This window comes from Musca domestica, unplaced genomic scaffold (assembly GCF_030504385.1).
Source record: "Musca domestica strain aabys unplaced genomic scaffold, Musca_domestica.polishedcontigs.V.1.1 66, whole genome shotgun sequence".
NCBI lineage: Eukaryota > Metazoa > Arthropoda > Insecta > Diptera > Muscidae > Musca > Musca domestica.
Window position 1 is genome coordinate 3,444,993 of NW_026712376.1, and position 19,296 is coordinate 3,464,288.

General features: G+C 34.6%; 1 protein-coding gene across 1 annotated transcript in view; it reads left to right on the forward strand.

Moving 5' to 3' along the window:
- Positions 1-13,457: 13,457 nt before the first annotated feature.
- The window catches only part of LOC131805914 (uncharacterized), a 225,227-nt gene continuing 219,388 nt past the window's right edge, over positions 13,458-19,296 (forward strand). The window contains exon 1 of the mRNA XM_059129699.1: positions 13,458-13,615. The gene's annotated coding sequence lies outside the window, so the exon portion shown is untranslated. The remainder of the gene's footprint in view (positions 13,616-19,296) is intronic.

The following is a 19,296-nucleotide window of genomic DNA, read 5'->3' on the forward strand; positions in this document are numbered from 1 at the left end:
ATATATTGACTTACATTATGAGTATTCAAAATGTGGACACATCTTGGAGAAGATACCGAGGGAGTGGACCAATATTATACACATTTCATCTGATCTAAATCTGATTTGAACTATTTCCTTAATTTTATGAGAAATATGTGATAATTTTTATCTTTAAATGTGTGTGAGGTACCAGATATAGGGGACCGAGGAGTCCCACTTCATCTTATACCGATAAAAAAATGTTTAAAGAAAATCAGATATCGAATATCAATTTTATGCAAGTAATTTTTAAATATAAACCTTTTGTGGAGGAGGTACCAGAATATCTGAGCCGATAAATTCAGATCAGATATCTGATTGAGAGAAATATGTAGATATATGTTTGACAAAAAAAAAAAAAAAAAACAACAACAACAATTAAAACAAGAAAAAAAAACATTAAGTTCGGCCGGGCCAAACTTTTAATACCCTCCACCTAAAGAAACATTAGAAGAAATGTGGCAAAAACCATTTAAATACCGAATATCGGGAGATACCGTTATATGGGGGCTACACCAAAACGTGGACCTATAATTACAATGTTTCGCCACACGAACTAGGACCCATTATAATCCACAAATACAAATTTTTAGACAAATCAGTGAAAAAATGTGACAAAAACCATCAAAATACCGAATATCGGGAGGTACCGTTATATGGGGGCTATACCAAAACGTGGACCTATACATGCAATGTTTTGCCACACGCACAGGGACCCGTTATGACCTACAAATACCAATTTTCAAGCAAATCCTTGAAAAAATGTGTCATAAATCATCAAAATACCGAATATCGGGAGGTACCGTTATATGGGGACTATACCAGAACGTGGACCGATATATCTCATTTTCAATACCAACCATCCTAGACACAATGCGAATTGCTCTGCAAAATTTTGGCGCTCTACGTGAAATACTGTGGGCTGTATCGTGATTTCAACAGACAGACAGACGGACAGACAGACAGACAGACGGACATCGATAAATCGACTTAGAATTTTATGCTGATTATGAATATATATACTTTATGGGGTCTACGACGAATATTTAAGGATGCTACAAACGGAATGACAAAGTTAATATACCCTCCTTACCAAGGTGGAGGGTATAAAAAACATTAAGTTCGGCCGGGCCGAATTTTTAATACCCGCCACCTTAGGGTAATGGAAACACTAGAACCAATTATGACCCACAAATACCAATTTTTAGACATATTCGTGGGAAAATGTGGCAAAAATCACCAAAATACCGAATATCGGGATGTACCGCTATATAGGGCTATACAAAAACGTGGACATATACAAACATTATTTCGCCAACGGAGCTAGAATTCATTATGACCAACAAATTCCAATTTTTAGACAAATCCGTGATAAAATGTTGTAAAAATCATCAAAATACCGAATAGCTGGAGATACCGTTATATGGGGGCTATACCAAAACGTGGACCTATACATGCAAGGTTTCGCCACCGGAGCTAGAACCCATTATGACCTACAAATACCAATTTTCCGACAAATCCGTGAAAAAGTGTGGCAAAAATCTTCAATATACTGAATATCGGGATGTACCGCTATATGGGGACTATACCAAAACGTTGACCGATATATCTCACTTTTAATACCAACCATCCTAAACATAATACAATTTATTCTGCTAAATTTTGACGCTCTACGTTAAATAATGTGGGCTGTAACGTGATTTCAACAGACAGACGGACAGACGGATAGGCAGACAGACGGACATCGTTAAATCGTCTTAGAATTTTATGCTGATTATGAATATATATACATTATGGGGTCTACGACGAATATTTAGGGATGTTCCTTTCGAAGGTGAAGGTTATAAAAATACTGACTTTTTTCGCATTTCATAAACGTCAAGGTTATTGACCGTTGTGGTGGAACTACGACCCGTTGTGGTGGAACTACAAGGAGGAATGGTCCGTTCAACCCATTCTTGACCATGATGTTGACACTTTTTTGGGGAGGTACCTTAAGGGGTAAACCTATATTTCCATCTCCACCCTACATCATCGGGTGGTTTATTCACATTTTATAAGAGTAATAATTATTTAAGTACTTTTTTTATGTTCTTACAATAAATTTTTTTCTGCGGAAATTTTTACCTTTGTGAACGGGATGCTAGAAGAAGATGACCGATATTGTCCATCTCCGAACTCGATCTTAGTTTAATAATAACGTTACGAGGTACCAAGCCAGCCAGACGTACGGACGGGCACTTTTAGAACGACTCAAATATCCAGAAACGGATTTGGTCCAAAGAGACCTTGGATCTAAAACGGTAATTTCGATGAGGCACATTTAAGCCGTATCGAACGATATACAGGGTGAGATGAAAAAATTGCAACCAACTTCAGACTGTTGTCACTCGCCCGATGGCTATTAAAATTATTCCAGTGACAGCTCATTATATTGTTTACAAGCGTACAAAAGCATTTTGGTAAGCATTTTCCAGAAAAAAAAGTTATTCGTGATGGAATTCAAGCGTGATAGTGTGATTTCTTTATATTTGGCTGGAAAACCAGCATTTAAATGTAAATATATATTTTGTGTCTCGAACCATCGCTCGTTACCGTGATACTGGTTGCGTAGCCTGACGTCAAGGAATTGGACGGAAGAAAACAGCAACAACAGCAGAAATGGTTCGAAAAGTACAAAAGCGACTTGATCGAAACTCGCGTCGCAGTGGTCGAAATATGGCTCGTGAGCTGAACATATGGCAATATTCCATTCGGCAAATATTGAAAAATGAGATCGTGGTAAAGCCATTGAATTTCAAAAAAGTGCAAAAACCTAAGAGTTTCTTCGCTTGGCCGAACTGCCGAATATGGTTTTCTCCGATAAGATAGCTTCCATATATATCTTCGTCCGATTTGCCTTTAATTGTGTACCAAATTTGTAATATTAGTCCAAATAGGATGGAATTTGGTACATACGACTACATTGACGTTTGTCAGAGCTATATCTCCCATATATTTTGCACATCCGATTTGTTATTTCTGTCCTTCACAGCCGTAATATGCACTACTTAACGATGATATTCGAGGAAATATATCAAATACAGCTCAGAAATCCCTTTATATCGAGATTGGTTCGGTTTGGATATAGCTTCCATATATATTTGTACTCTAGTTCAAGTTTATTGTGCACCAAGTTGTTAATATTGTTAATTCAGCACGAAAGAAAGTGAAGGATCCCATAAAACATTTATTATCTGTTTTTGTATATAAGTCTTTTACAGCTGTAAAATGCTCTCCGCAACAACGATATTTGGTCCCATCTATCAGATACAGCATATAAATATCTCTGCTAAATTTTTATAGAGATCTCTTCAGATTTTAACATATCTCCCATATATCTTTATCCGATTTTACGTTTATTGTGCCTTAAAATTGTAATATCAGTTCAAATAGTATGGATTATGATGAGTATTGGCTCAGAAACAAATGCCTCCAACAACTTTTAGTAGAAGTCTATTAATAGAAGGATATAAATCCGATATTCTAGTTTCTTTCGGCTATGATCAAAAAATATCATAATTGATATGATTTAATTCTCATAAATTCCCCATAAAAACGTTTATCTGATATAGGTAGCTCTACGAAATATGCAAAGTGGTGTAGGGTTTCATAAAGTCAGCTCCGCCCGAAGTTTGGCTTTCCCCTACTTGTTTTTCACTGTCAGATAGCTCATAAAATATCATCCTAGATAAAAAAATTTGCAAAATTTGTCGAAAATGATAATAGTTTATTATAATCCAAAATTTATGATTATTATACCCTCCACCATTCCATGGAGGTTATATTAGCTTTGTCATTCCGTTTGTAACATTTCGAAATATTAAAAAAAAAAAATCTAAGACGATTTAGCGATGACCGTCTGTCTCTCTGTTGTAATCACGCTATCTTTCGAACAAATTGAGATAGAAGGCTAAAAAGGTAGGTATTTTGCCAGTAGGCAAGATAAGTTCGTGAATGGGCCATGTCGGTCCACGTTTTCGTATAGCCCCGATATGATGGTACCTCCCGATATTCGGTATATTGATGATTTTAGCTTTCAATTTCGTATTCGAATTTTGTAATTGGTACTAAAGCCTCTGCCTAAATATTTTTTGTGTGCCGGTCCACATCTTCGTATAGCCCCCATATAATGGTACCTATAGATATTCTGTATTTTGATGATTTAGCGACATTATTTACCCAAATTTATCGTATTCAAAGTATGTAATGGGTACTACAGCTTATGTAAAAAAAATCCCTATGAATCTCCACGTCTTCGGATAGCCTGCATATAACGGTACCTCCCTTTATTCGGTATTTCGATTAAGCTACATTATTCGCCCAATTTTTTTTAAATTTCGTCTTTGAATATCTTAATGGGTACAACAGGAGGTCATCATTTACATGATATTTTTCGAAATTCGTTGAAGTTTTTCAAGTTCGTTCCAAATGGTTTTGGCTTTTTTACTTATTTTCATTGTACTTATTAAGAACACAAATTTCTTTTATTCATAGGCTCACACTGAAATTTGATCTTGTACATTTCTTCCTGTGACACTTCCCCCAAAAAATGATGTATTAAGGGATATTTGGACAAAGAATGGTAACCCTTTAAATTAGCGGTAAACACATAATTTTCATTGGTAATACAAAAATGTATAATGCAGTTGCTCTATAGGCCACAATTACGAACCAATCAACGCGAAAATGTACATGGAGTTAGAGTTTAGGAGTGGGCAGAAACCTACCAATTTAAGCGACCATCGGATAATGAACGGGTAAAATAGAAAAAAATAGGAAAATTTTCACTAAACCGCGGTACAATATATATGTAAAAGAATTGATCTTATTTATTCTGCTTATAACTCAAGAACCGCAGGGCCGATTTTCACAATTCCCATCAATTCGGAATGGTCTCTGGCCAGATAAAATCTCTGTTAGATAAAATCTAACAAAAAACGCGGAAAAATATGCCAATAAAAAAGTGAATATCTTTTGTCGAATTTTTCAATTTTTGCCACATTTTTTATAGCATGCAATTTTTTCAATTTAACTTAAAATTTTGAATTGTAAATTTTCTAAATTTTTACACCCCCCAATGCTACGTTTTGAGGATATTATATGCATATCGCAATTATCGTCCGATCCTCACGAAATTTTATATGGGGGTAGGGTTGGGGTCAGAATTAAAGCCTATTGTTCTTAAAATGTACATGTAGAGGTGCAACATTTACTAATTATGCAATTATAAACTAATCGACACGGAATTTTGCATCAGAAGAGAGTTAAAGACAGGGAAGAAGTCTAAATTTTGGATGACCATTGGATTATATTTAGCTATAAAATGGACCCCAACTTTCGTGTGAAATTGTTTTGAATACTTAACAAAACTACGGAGTTCGTAAGTATTGGCCAAATTCTCCGGGTCAAACAAATAAGGGCAACCTCTTGGCAGGGCTGTTTGACATTATTCATAAACGAAATCTTCCAAAATGGATTTGGATATAAGGGGACTTCAAACATATTGTAGTGTTCGGCCCCGCACGACTATAGACATTTTATGCACATATTCCCTTCATATATAGGGGACAAGGAGACAAGCCATGAACTCTATGTTAGCCAATTTTTCTGGGTGGTTTATTGGCAATAGTTCTCTCTAAAATAGAAACGAAAAGATATACATAAGTCCACTTTTGTGATTTTTGTCCCCCTGGAACACTATGTGGATCTACATTTATATTTATGTGTGTGTATTTGAAAGCATTTCCAACAAGTATTTTACAAATATATGCGAACCCTGCTTCAAAAACGAGAAAAAAATAGATTATGTGTTTCACAACCCTCCAACAAGCCGAGCTGTAGTAAATGTATTGAGCACCAATTCTAATACAAAATATGTTGAACTTTTTTTTAGCTCAGCATCAAATACTTTGTGTGTATGACAAGAGGGTGGTTTGTTGCAGCTTTGAAAGGTCCGCGCAATATTGAAATTGAGAAAAAAAAAAACTATGGCAACCAAATTATTTGACCAAAAATACCATCTCGTGAATGAAAAACATTTGTAAACTTTTCCATAGATGTATTTAATTTCTTGGAATAAAATATGGAAAAAATATATAAGATACCTATGTAAAATGAATGAAAAAGTGGAAAATATGAATTACCAAAGAGATTTGATTGGTAAAAGTGGCGATACTTTAGAAATACTTAGACGTGAAGAAATTAAGATTTATTTGCCAGAAGGTTTTGAACACATTCAGAGTGTCTGGAGTTCCATGTGTCCAATTATTGTAACCAAAACGCTGACGCAATTAAAACGACATTTTCCTGTTCAGTTTTACAGATTAGCCTAAAATTCGACGTTAAAAAGTAGAAATTATGTTTGGTATGTGATATAAATTCATATTATTTTTATATCGTTAAGCAGTTTTGTATCGGATTAAATTTGTCTGGTTTTGCATATAAACTCTAAAAAACCGCAATTCCCTCATAAATTTATTACGGTGCCATTCACCCCCCTCCGACATATTTCTCATCTAGGTCTGATAGTAGGATATTAATAAATCCTATTATTAATTATTCTATTAAAGAAAAAAATTTGTAAAATTATATTGGAATCAGTTGAGATGTGGGTATAGCTCCCATATATATTCAATGAAAATCAGAATGTGTGGCAGAATTTGCAAAAAACAAATAACTTTTGCAAACTATATTGAAATCGTTTAAGATTTGGATATAGCTCCCATAAATATTTTCAGCCGATTTCACATATTTGATGCTCCAAAACAGGATATGTATGTCCAATTCCAATGAATTTCAGACAGAGTGACGAATTTTGGTACAAAAAACGACCAACTTATATTGAAATCGGTTGAGGTTTGGGTATAGCTTCCATTTATATTTGCAAGCTATTTGAAACAATCTCAATAACATTTGACAGAGGCTGTATCTGATATCTAGTACCAAATATCATTGTTTTGGAGTACATATTACGACAAGAAACCGGATGAAACTAATGTATATGGTAGCTATATCCACATTTTAACCCATTATTACAAAAACTGAATTAGGTCGGACGTACCGAAATACATCCTATTTGGCGAATATTAAACATATGGCGAATAAGTAGGTATGATTCAAAACCTAAACGGGAAACGGAACCCCAAATTTTTGACCCGAAATTCCCGCTTCAAGATCCTGGTTACACCCGGATCCACTTACTAATTTAGATATCATTGGAAAGCTTGACAATAATGGAATCTATCCAACAATGAATTGTTGTGGTTCGGAAGTTATAGTCAAATTATCGATTTTTGGGCCCGCATTTTTTTCATAAGACCCACCAAAAATAAGAGCCCACTATGGGGGACTACGAAATTGATGTTAATTTATAGCTGACACTCTTACTTGTCTAAAATACTGCAATGAGTACTATTATCTCTCCTAAGGCCAGAGATATGGTTCTCTGCACCCGTATAACCCGATTTTAATCAGTTAAACAAACCCAAAGGAGAAAATCTAAAAAAAAAATATATATTTAGAAAATTTTTTGTTCGCGTACTCGGTGTTGGACATTCCCAGAGGTAAATCAGGACCAACCTGTTAATACCTTCCAACATTTAGAAGGAATTTTCAAAAAATTAATCTACTGCTAAATCATAAAAATATCGAATATAAGGAATTACTTTTACATTGGGGCCAACGAAGACGTGGATCTGCATAGGTAATTTTCCGGCACAGGGGTTTCATTATATGGGGACTATATATAAAAGACGTAGGACCTCTTTGAGCAATTTTCTGTCATAGGATTGTAGGATTGTATAGGATTCCATTAGGAACCGAATATCACAAATGCCGAATATGTGGAAGGACAGTTATATGGGGATTATATCAAAACTTAGATAAATTCTGACAGTTCTAGTCAAGGATGTTTCATACGTAATGGTAACATATACTCTCAATTTACAGCAAATTCGGGTTAAATTTGTGACCAAAACACCCAAAACACCTTAAATCTGTCGGTACAGTTTTGTGGAGGCTATACCAAAACTTGGACCTATATAGACAATTTTCAATACCAAAAGTCCTGGACCTACGAGGAAAATTTGATCAACCTACTTCACATATAAAAGTTCGGAAACTAGAAAGATTCGACATAGCATTTTATGCTGATCAAAAAGATATATACAGGGTGGGATGAAATACCTGCAACAAAGTCAAACCCAATAATTTTTACATTTTTTTTTTAAATTTTATTGCATGAAAGCAAAAAATGCCGGAAATAGCATCAAATTTTAGACTAAGTTAAGATTTGTCTGTCGAATTGGTCACCTTTGGCACGAATTATTACAAACGGCCAATGAAACCGTCACATACTGTCCGAATGTTGCTCTGCGGTATTTTTTTGGCCCATTCCAGGCGAAGGGCTTGCCAACGGTTTAGTATCCGGTATACGGAGATTTTTGTGGTCATTGTGCGCTGGAAATGAAGCGAGAAACCACATTTTGTAACCATTCTTGAATTCTGGTGGCCAAACGAAGGTGCACATTTTCAGCTGACCTTTTTGGCAAGTAAGCACGATCATTTTGCTTTTTACAAAGTGGTGGACAACGAATGTTTTCTCATGGGAGAAAACTAAATTCGACAGTTCACCACTTTCGGCCAAGCGAAGCAACTCTTTAACTCTTTGGAGTCTACTCTGTTGCGGTGTAAGTTCTTGCACTTTTTGGAAGGCTTTACCCCGAACTCATTTTTCAATATTTGCCGAATGGAATATTGCGATATGTTCTGCTAACGAGCCATTTTTCTGCCACTGCGACGCGGGTTGCTGTTTTCTTCCGTCCACTTCCTTGTCGTCGGGCTACGCTATCAGTACCACGGTAACGAGCGATGGTACGAGACACAAAAGATTTTATCAGATTTAAATGCTGGAGTACTCTAACGATAGCCACTTGATGTTTTCAGCCAAATATAAAGAAATCACATTATCACTCTTGAATTCCATCACGAATAACTTTTTTTTCTTGTAATCAATATAATGAGCTGTCACTGCAATAATTTTAAGAGCTGTCGCACGAGTGGCTTAGAAATTACATCAGTCTGAAGTTGGTTGCAGTTTTTTCATCTCAGCCTGTATATATTTACTATGTGGGGTCTAAATTTATATTTCGAGGTGTTACAAACGGAATAACAAACTTAATATACCCTCCATACTGTGGTGGTGGATATACAATGGCAAAGATTCCAATGAATCTTAATCCCAAAATTTCAAAAAATATGGAATAGGGCGAACTTTCCACTCTACTTGGGTTACGTTGCCGTGCAATCTTTACTATTCATTTCTACTGAGATTTTCCTCTTTTTTATACCCTCCACCATACATAGTATGGAGGGTATATTAAGTTCGTCATTCCCATTTGAAGATGGGCTATATCGGTCCAAGATATCGAAATTCCACACAAGGAGTCCCTTGTGAGTACTTTACCTCCTGAGAGAGAATTGTCTATATAGGTCCACAATATTGGTATTTTAAAGATTTTAACAGAATTTTTAATGGATTTGATTTTTTTGAAAAGTTTCTAATTCGTTCCAAATGGTGGAGGGAATTCAAAGTTCGGCCCGGCCGAACTTACTGCTTTTATACCTGTTTTTTTTTTTTTTTTTTTTTTTTTTGTGGGTTACACTTAAATCCCGCCATTTTTTTCCAATCATTCCAAGAATATTCAAACTTTGAACAATAATTACTCTCAATAAAAAGTTTACCAATATTAGAACTGTTTGAGTTCACGATTAAGTTCAAACTTGTTTCTAATTTTCCCCAAACTGTGCAGATTCCAATAATTTTACCCAATGACAAGCGATAATGTGAAAAACATAGGGCCAAAAATGCGAGGCAAAGCTCAATCCGTGAAAAATATTAATACGATTTTAGACAATTATTAAATATTTTTTCACAATGCATTGCATAAAAAATATGGGTATTAAGATCAGGAAGCCCCAACAATAATCTCAGGTCAGTTAATTCAATTTGAAGATTCCTATAAAAAAAACTTGTTTGTACAGAGCCACATTATAATGACATTCATAATTCATATGTTCGCTTAATACGATCTCATCCTATGCAAATAGTACTCTACTTTGTGTTCCTTAATTATTTCTCGATAAATAATTCATTGAGACTGGTGGTCATACATTTGTCATACAGATAAATATAAATTAATTGGTCCCATTCGTAACACAATTGATTTTTGTGGCTCTTGGCCACAACATCAATGGTTATTAACAGACCATGAAGAGTCCAACCCTAAGTGATGTACATAGACAGCAAACAATTATCTTTCTCATTATCAAATCAATGGATACGACTGCGACGACGATGACAACAACAAAAGCAGCAGCACACACACAGATTACACACATCGAAATTGAATCGAATAGAACTGAACAGAAATTCGTGAGTGAATATTTTATTTTTTTGTCTCACTATCCTATGACGTGTGCAGCCACCACATATTTATGACACACATAGCAAAGTGAAGCAATTAATACATATATACAAACATATGTATGCATGTATGTTCGTTCCAATTCGACACCCACTTTCCACCTATAGAGGCAATGATATTGAAATGCGTACGTGTGTGTGTGTTGGAATATTAGCCAATTTCATTTTTTTGTTGGAAATTAAAAATCAAAATATTTTGTGAAAATCAAACAAAATTGTGGAGAGAATAAAATAGGTTTCACTCTCATGCCAAAGAGACTCAATAAAACTCATCTCGCTCATGTGGTATCACCCAATTTTAGAAATTTCCCAAAATACCTTGTGACATTTGAAGATTTTACTGCACAGTGGATTGAAACATATTAGCGATACTTTCTAATATATTTGTACGTATTAGGTCTGGTGGGACTACTAGCACTTCGTGTCAGAAGTAACCAAATGTTATACATTGTTTACAGGGAATCTACACATGAGGTAGTTCCTTAATAGAGAACTCTTGTCATAAACTTATGCTATATCTATAAAAAGAGGAAAATGTATGTTTGTAATTTATGGACTCGAAAACCGCTTAACAGATCTTCCTGAAAATTTCCAAGTACACTACAACATCGCCTAAATTTGCAAATTATATTAAAATCTGCTCAGATTTAGATATATGCACCAAACACGATATGTATGTTCGATTCCAACTAAATTTGTATTGTGTGACGCGATTTTGATCAGAAAATAAATTAGTCAAATTATATTAAAATCGGATCAGATTTGAATATAGCTCCCATATATATTTTCGGCCGATTTCATATATTTGATACACCAAACACGATTCGTATACCCGATCCCAATGAAATTCGGCATGATTGACTAAATTTGGAACAAAAATAAATACATATTTTCGGCCGATTTTACATATTTGATGCACCCAACATGTTATGTATGTCCGATTCCAATAAAATTCGGACAGAGAGACGAAATCTTCTACCCAAAAACCTTGCAGAATTATGTTGAAATCAGTTGAGGTTTAGGTGTAGCTCCGATATATAAATTTCGGGAGATTTCATGTATGTTATGCACCAAACACGTACATGTACAGGGTGAGATGAAAAGACTGCAACCAACTTCAGACTGCTGTCATTTCTTAACAACTCGTCCGCAAGCTGTTAAAAATTATCGCAGTGACAGCTCATTACATTGTTTACAAACGTACAATAGCATTTTGGTGAGAATTTTCCAGAAAAAATGTTATTCGTGATGAAATTCAAGCGTTACAGTGAGATTTCTTTATATTTGGCTGGAAAACCACAACTGGCTATCGCTAGAGCACTCCAGCGTTTAAACGTGAATAAATCTTTTGTGTCTCGTATCATCGCTCCTTACCGTGATACTGGCAGCGTAGCCCAACGTCAAAGAAATGGAAGGAAGAATACAGCAACATCAGCAGAAATATTTCGAAAAGTAAAGAAACGACTTGATCGAAATCCGCATCGCATGGCCGAAAATGGCTCGTGAGCTGAACATATCGATTTATTCCATTCGGCAAATATTGAAAAATTGAAATTCCAACGAGTGCAAGAACTTACACCGCAACAGAATGAAATAGACTCAAAAGAGCTAAAGAGTTGCTTCGCTTGGCTGAAAGTGGTGAAAAACATTCGTTGTCCAGCAGTTTGTAAACAAACAAAATAATCGTGTTTACCTGCAAAAGAAGTCAGCTAAAAAATGTGCACCTTCGGTTGGCCACCAGACACTAGAAAACTAGCGGCGGCCATGGTGATGGTATGGGCCGCCATAACAGCCGCTCTCAGCTCGTATCATTCGACCGTGGCATCAGAATAAATGCCGAATATTATCCCGAAAATATTCTGGAGTGTGTGTTAAAGCCTTGGGCACGCAAACATTTTGGCCGCAGACCTTGGACATTCCAACAGGACTCAGCACCACCGCACTCAGCACGCCCCACCCAAGAATGGTTACAAAATGAAGTTTCTGGCTTTATTTCCAGCGCACAATAGCCACCAAAATCTCCGGATACCAATCCGTTGGACTATTGTGTCTGGAGATTTTGGAAAGCAAGTTTGGCACTAAAAAGTACAAAAGTGTCGATCACTTCAAGCAAGTGCTTCACCGGGAATAGGTCAAAATACCGCAGAACAACATTGGGACAGTATGTTACGGTTACATTGGCCGTTTGAAGGCCAAAGGTGACCAATTCGAACTAATCTAAACTTATTAAAAAAATTGATGCTATTTTTGCTTCCATTCAATGAAATTTAAAAAAATGTAAAAATCATGGAAGTTGACTTTGTTGCAGTTGTTTTATCTCACCCTGTAAACATTGGGATGAATCAACACGTTCTCACTGTCCATCTATGTACATTCATAATAACCTCTAGCAATTAGAGACGGATCTTTAATATTGAGATTGAATTGAATGGTAGTCTAGTTACTTAAAAGTGGATAATATCTTGAAGTTCTTCACTTAAAATGCAAAAAAGAAATTGTAAAAATAATAAACTAATGCACAGAGGATTTCGGCTAATTTCAAAACTTACGGCTTCTAAAAAATAGTCATATTTTAACTAATTTCCGTTTCTTCTGATTTGTGTGTTTATTTAACCATTTATCCGAGATTCATCAATGTTATGATATTATTGCAATTCTATGTATCCATTAATGTTCAATTTTATTTTGGACTTCACCCTTAAAATGCTTCCATTCCTGTGCAGCAAAACCACTAGTTTTCCTATCGTTCGGAACCACTGTACAATATGTGTATGATTGAGAGAAAGAGAGAACGCAAAAAAGTTTAGAAAGTGTGTGCACTGACGCTTCCTTCCCCCACCACTCTCCCTTCACCAGCAACGAAAACACCAACATACAGCATTTAAAAATATTTCCACTTCCATAGAGTCGACTAATCAACGGGGATATTTTTAGATCAAATCTGAATAAAAGAATCAACAGTGAAAATTGTGTTTGTTTAGCGGTGGCTAAGGAAAATATTCCGAAAATATCAATTTTTAGTTTTGCGTTAATATTAAGGTGCGACAGTAGTGATTTCTTTGAAAAAAGGTGATATTATCAAAATCATTTCGTTTTAATCGAACTTTTTTTTAAAATTACTCACGTAATGAGTGCGTTTTACTGGCTAAAAACAAATATATATTTATGTCCGAATTTCAATGTAAACAAATGAAGAGACGCAGCAGTGACCATCGAATGTCGTAACATTGTATGGAAGTACATTTGTATGTGCACAGCACAAGTGTAGGGAAAAACAAACATTTTCAATAGAAATGCAAAAACAAAATCCATCCAAAAGCCATTGTCGAAATAAATCAGTAAATATGTATTGAACTTTGCCGAACTCAGTGGTGTGTAAAGTGCCCTGCAAATAGCGAAGCGAAAACAATAATTTGTTCATATTTACAGTAAAATAAGTACATTAAACATTTAGAGCATGAGGTTATGTGCGAACAGTTTATTTCATCAAATTAAATTAATTATGAATGTTTAGCAAAAAAAAAAAAAAAATAAAAAAAACGTGCTGCTTATTAATCATGAATTTCTACACGTTACTTTTTAATTTGTGAATCAGGTATATTCGTATATATATCTATATACTTATGTATACATAAATGCTTCGAACACATAAACAACTCACTGGGATTATAATTAATTGGAAAATTGGCAGTAAATTTAACACACTAAATTCTTTGTTACCTTGCAACACTACGTGGGTGGACTCAGGATTCTGAGATGATTAAGTTCTGACTGTATTTTCGACAATCAAACACATTTTCGACAGACAAAAAAGGTGAAAGGTATGAAACTCCATATCTTTGTTAAAAACATTAGAGAAGTAAAATATGCCATGATCTTACAAATATCGTAACGTCCTATAGAATTTTCAATTTAATTTACGGATGGAGCTATTATTGCGTTCACAGTTCTAAAAACCTTAATAGTTTTTAATGGAATACTACGAATTTTGGCGGGAGAAAACATTCCCATATAACGATGACGTGGTCTTGTATTATTTTACATACATATGTGAATCTTTGATCCATTTGAATCTTTAAACATACATTGGTTGTCTAGGATAAGTGTTATCCTGACTTTAACCAATAGTCCGCGCACACCTTCATGACCATTAACCTACATATGTGCCTTCAAAGGAGACTTTAGCTTCTCGTATATATTCCGCTATATCCCCATTATCTGACATTAAATGCCAACTAAACGGGCTTCAATGCACAGATGAGAAGTATATTTTTCATGCATAGAACTAGTAAAAAAAAAATAATTTATAGAGGGTATATATCATTTGATACGGCCAAAACGTACCTTATCGAATTAACGGTTTTAGACCCTAGGTCTCTTTAGACCAAATCCAGGTACGAAAATGGACAATGTCGGTCCACTTCATCATATACCTCACCAACAATGGGTCAACATTTTGAACAATTTTACCTCTTTTAAATTGAGATGTAAGAGTCCGATTGTCTTCAAATGACACACATCATAATATTTTCATTAATCCAAGGTCTGGTGTAAAGTTGGAATATATCGATCCACTCCTTCTGGTAGCTCCCTCACAACGGGTCAAAACTGTGAATAACCAAGCGATCATAAAATTTGAAATAAGAATCCGGAATTTATGATTTCGATTGCGATTGGATATAAATATTCGATTTTCTTGTAATTTTGCCCACTCCAATATTTTTGTCTGTATTAGATGATGTGTGAAAATGTTTGTATGTTTGTAATTTATGGACACGAAAACCGCTGATCAGATTTTTTTCCAAGTATACTACAACATAGCCTGAAAGTAATAAAGGCTATATACATTTTCGAAATTCCATTGGGAACTGGAGATATAGCATCAGAATTGGAAGTACCTCCCAAATAGCTCCCATATATATTTTCGGTCGATATCACGTATTTTACATACCAATTTCAATGAAATATGGACGGTGTGACGGAATTTGGTGTAAAAGTAAATTTTGTCAAATTATATTGAAATTGGTTCAGATTGGGATATGATACCCACAACGCCTTTGCAATGGTATTAGGCTAACAGTAAAAAAATACACACCAACTTAATTGACGGTACGATTATTACGGGAAGTATATATCTATCTCGAATTCTCTAATTGCAACAGAAATGCCACTCAACTTCCAAAGATCGCAGTTTCCTGCACGCTTGGCATTTGCTATGAAATTAATAAATCCGAAAATCCGAATCCGTATATGCGGACAAAATTTGGCATGTTCCTGCTTTTCTCATGGTTCCTGTCATTTTCACGCGTTGGAAGACCAAGCTATTTGTTTATTTATTAAAACAATTTTTTTAAATTTTTGAATTTATTTTATTTTTTTACGTCAACATATATTCGTTCATAAAATTTTGAATGTATATAAAATGAAAAGTGGTAGCGAAGCGCACCGGGTTCAGCTAGTCTCATATAAAGTGAAGAAATTTACCAACATAGTCTAAACCTGGCACGTCTTAATATTTATGTCATATATATATTGGTCCAAGTTAGTGAAAACATTGGGATTTGTAATTTTAAGATAATCTGATGCTTACATTGCATTTTATGAGAGTTATAATTATTCAAAATATTGACCCTTTGTGGGTGAGGCCGATATTGTCTATTCGTTACCTAGCACTGATAAAAAATATTGACAGTTTGTGGGGTAGGTACCAGGTCCCAACTCGATCTAAGTTTGATAAAAATATTACTATGTTTGGGTTCAAATCGGATATCGACTCCAAATGTCCATGAGACACGTTTTGGACATATCAAATGACATATATCCTCCGTAGCCATATGGCTGAGGGTACAGTTAAACATTTTTTTTTTTTTTGATTTTGATGAAGTATTTGTTATATCCTTAGTCATACGGCTACAAGGGGTATATATCATTCGATACGGAATAACGGTTTAGACTCTATGTCTATTTTGCAACAAACTCTCTAACGGAGTTATTTAGTCCAAGCTTAGTGCCTCGCAATATTATTACCAAATTTAAATCGAGTTCGGAGATGGGCAACCTCGGATTAATCCTTCTGGTATCTCTCCCAAAATATTTTGCTTCATTGAAAGAGAAAGAATTGTCCGATTTTGAATCGGCCCAAGTACCTCCCTAACAAGTGGTCAAAATTTTGAGTAATTATAACTTTTATAAAATGTGAAGAAAGGGTCTTGTTGTTTTCAAATTTCGAACATCCCAATATATCTGCCAACACAATATCTGGTATGAAGAACGGATAGAACAGACACCTACTTCTGGTACCTCCCCCACAATGGTTCAACATTCTCAACACAATCTGGTGTGAATATGGAATACATAGGGCCACTCTTCCTAGTACCTCCCCCACTCCCGGTCAAAAATTTGAATGGTAATATCTCTCATAAAATGCAAAGTAGCCATCAGTTACTCTTCTAATTTCACACATGCCATTAATTGTATATATACAATGTCTGGTGTATGGATAGAACATATCGGCTCACATCTTCTGCTACTTCACCCACAAAATGTCAAAATTTTGAGAAACCAAAGGATCATAAAGTACGAAATAAACATCCGATTGTCTTCAAATTTCACACAAGATCCCACAAATAGTTTCAATATATTTCTAGGGTGAAAATATTGATTAACTATTATTCTTCTAAGATTGGAAATAAATGTTCAATTGCACTTAACTTTTACAGATTTAAATGTTTTATTAGTATTAGATGAAACGAAATACATCGGTCCTCACATTTCAGCATTTTCCAATGTATATCACATATATCATATAAACTGAAGGAAGCAATCGATATTGTCCAAATATGGCACGTTGTATTATTTATATCAGATACAAAATGGACTCCATCGGAATCATAACGAAAGTCAAAATATATATTTATATCTATTAAGAGCTCAAAATACCAACATTTTGATTAAATTGTACAGAAAATAGTATTAAAACGTACAAAACACTAGAAATCGGAGTTTATCCTTATATATGGGCTATACCAAGAAGTGGACCGACATTACCCATTTTGTTAACCAATGATTCTTGATGTAATGCAAAGCTCTCTATAAGCTTCTGAAGCTCTATATTAATGTTGCGAAATATATCTTAAAATCGTGATGTACCTTTGTATGTTTTCGAAGGTGGTTAAAGGCCTTAAAAAGCTTGGAGTTCATATTTCTTTTTCGAAGATTTTCAGTAAAATTTTGTCTAGAAAACTTCTCCTTGTGATACTTTCTGTCTAAAATGATTTTTAAGTCTCTTTCATTAATCAGCACAAAAAACAGATCGAGGAAAAATTTATTAAAAAATTAAGAATTTTATTTGCATTTTTTGCCACATTGATGCAAATTCTTTTTGGTATATAATGCAATAATCTGTAATTTTGATGAACTGTAAAATTATCGAAGACATTATGTACGTAAAGCATATGGATTGCAAAAAATCTTGATCAGAAAGTTTCAAAAATTGACGAAGAGGGGAAACTTGCCTTCACCCTTCTCCTCTTTCGATGTATACTTTAAAAAAAGAAACTTTAGCCGGAGCGAACTTTTAATACCCTCCAGCATTTGAACGGAACTTGAAAAATTTCAACAAATTCCCAAAAATACCGCTTAAATAAAAAACATTATATGGGGGCTATACGAAGACGTGGACCTGCATACGAAATTTTTGGCCATAGACTGTATTACCCATTACGAACTTCTAATACGAAATTTAAATAATATTTCTAAAATCAATCAAATAAAAATACCGAATATAGGGAGGTATCGTTATATGGGGGATATACGAAAAAGTGGACCGACATGACCCATTTACGAATTTAACCCACTGGGAAAATACACACGTGTGCTCAATTCGTTCGAAATATAGCGTGGTTGCAAAAGACAGATGGACAGACACATACACACACAGACAGATGGACATCGCTAAATCGTCTTAAAATGTTACTCTGATCAAGAATATATATTTTTTTTCCAGGTGAATAACTAATAGTTCAAGAAAATTCACATTAGATCGGTGGTTCAAAGAGACAAGAGAATTGAGAAGCTTTTAAAGAACAAAAGTTGTCTGTGTTACGTAGGCGTAAAAGCAATTCGAAAACAATTGTAAAATCATAAATAAAAGTTTATAAAGTTCAGCGTATTTGTTTGTTTGTACTGGCTGGTATTCTTTGTTTCTTTTAAACATAACGATTGTTTTTCGGCATAATTTCGTCTGTAAATAGTGGTAGACAGAAATGAAACAATTGCTTTATTGTATATTGTTTTGTATTGTATACGTGGTTGTTAAATAGAAGTCGGATTTCAAAACATTTGTCTTTCATTTTTTATATTATTAAATTAAAATTTATAATAACTAAAAAATAAGTGTTTTCTGTGGATATCTTTAAATTAGAGCAGATTCTGACAAACTGAGCAAAAATTCAAAAGGAGCCTATTTAAAACCCAAGCACATTGTTGCAGCCAGTATCATAATAAAGTATTTATAATATTGGCTGCAAAAGTTGTCGCTGAATTTTTAGGGGCCAAACAATAAAATATTGACATGAAAGATCAAAAGCCATTTCGAGTTTTGTTGTAATGACCTAATACAATCACTCCAAGGCAATATCGGTTGGGAACTGAGACTATACGTATATACAATACACCTATATTGAAAATATTTAGTGGGAAGCACTGTTCACTACCAATGAAACCAGAATATGCATTTTTAGCCGAATCGA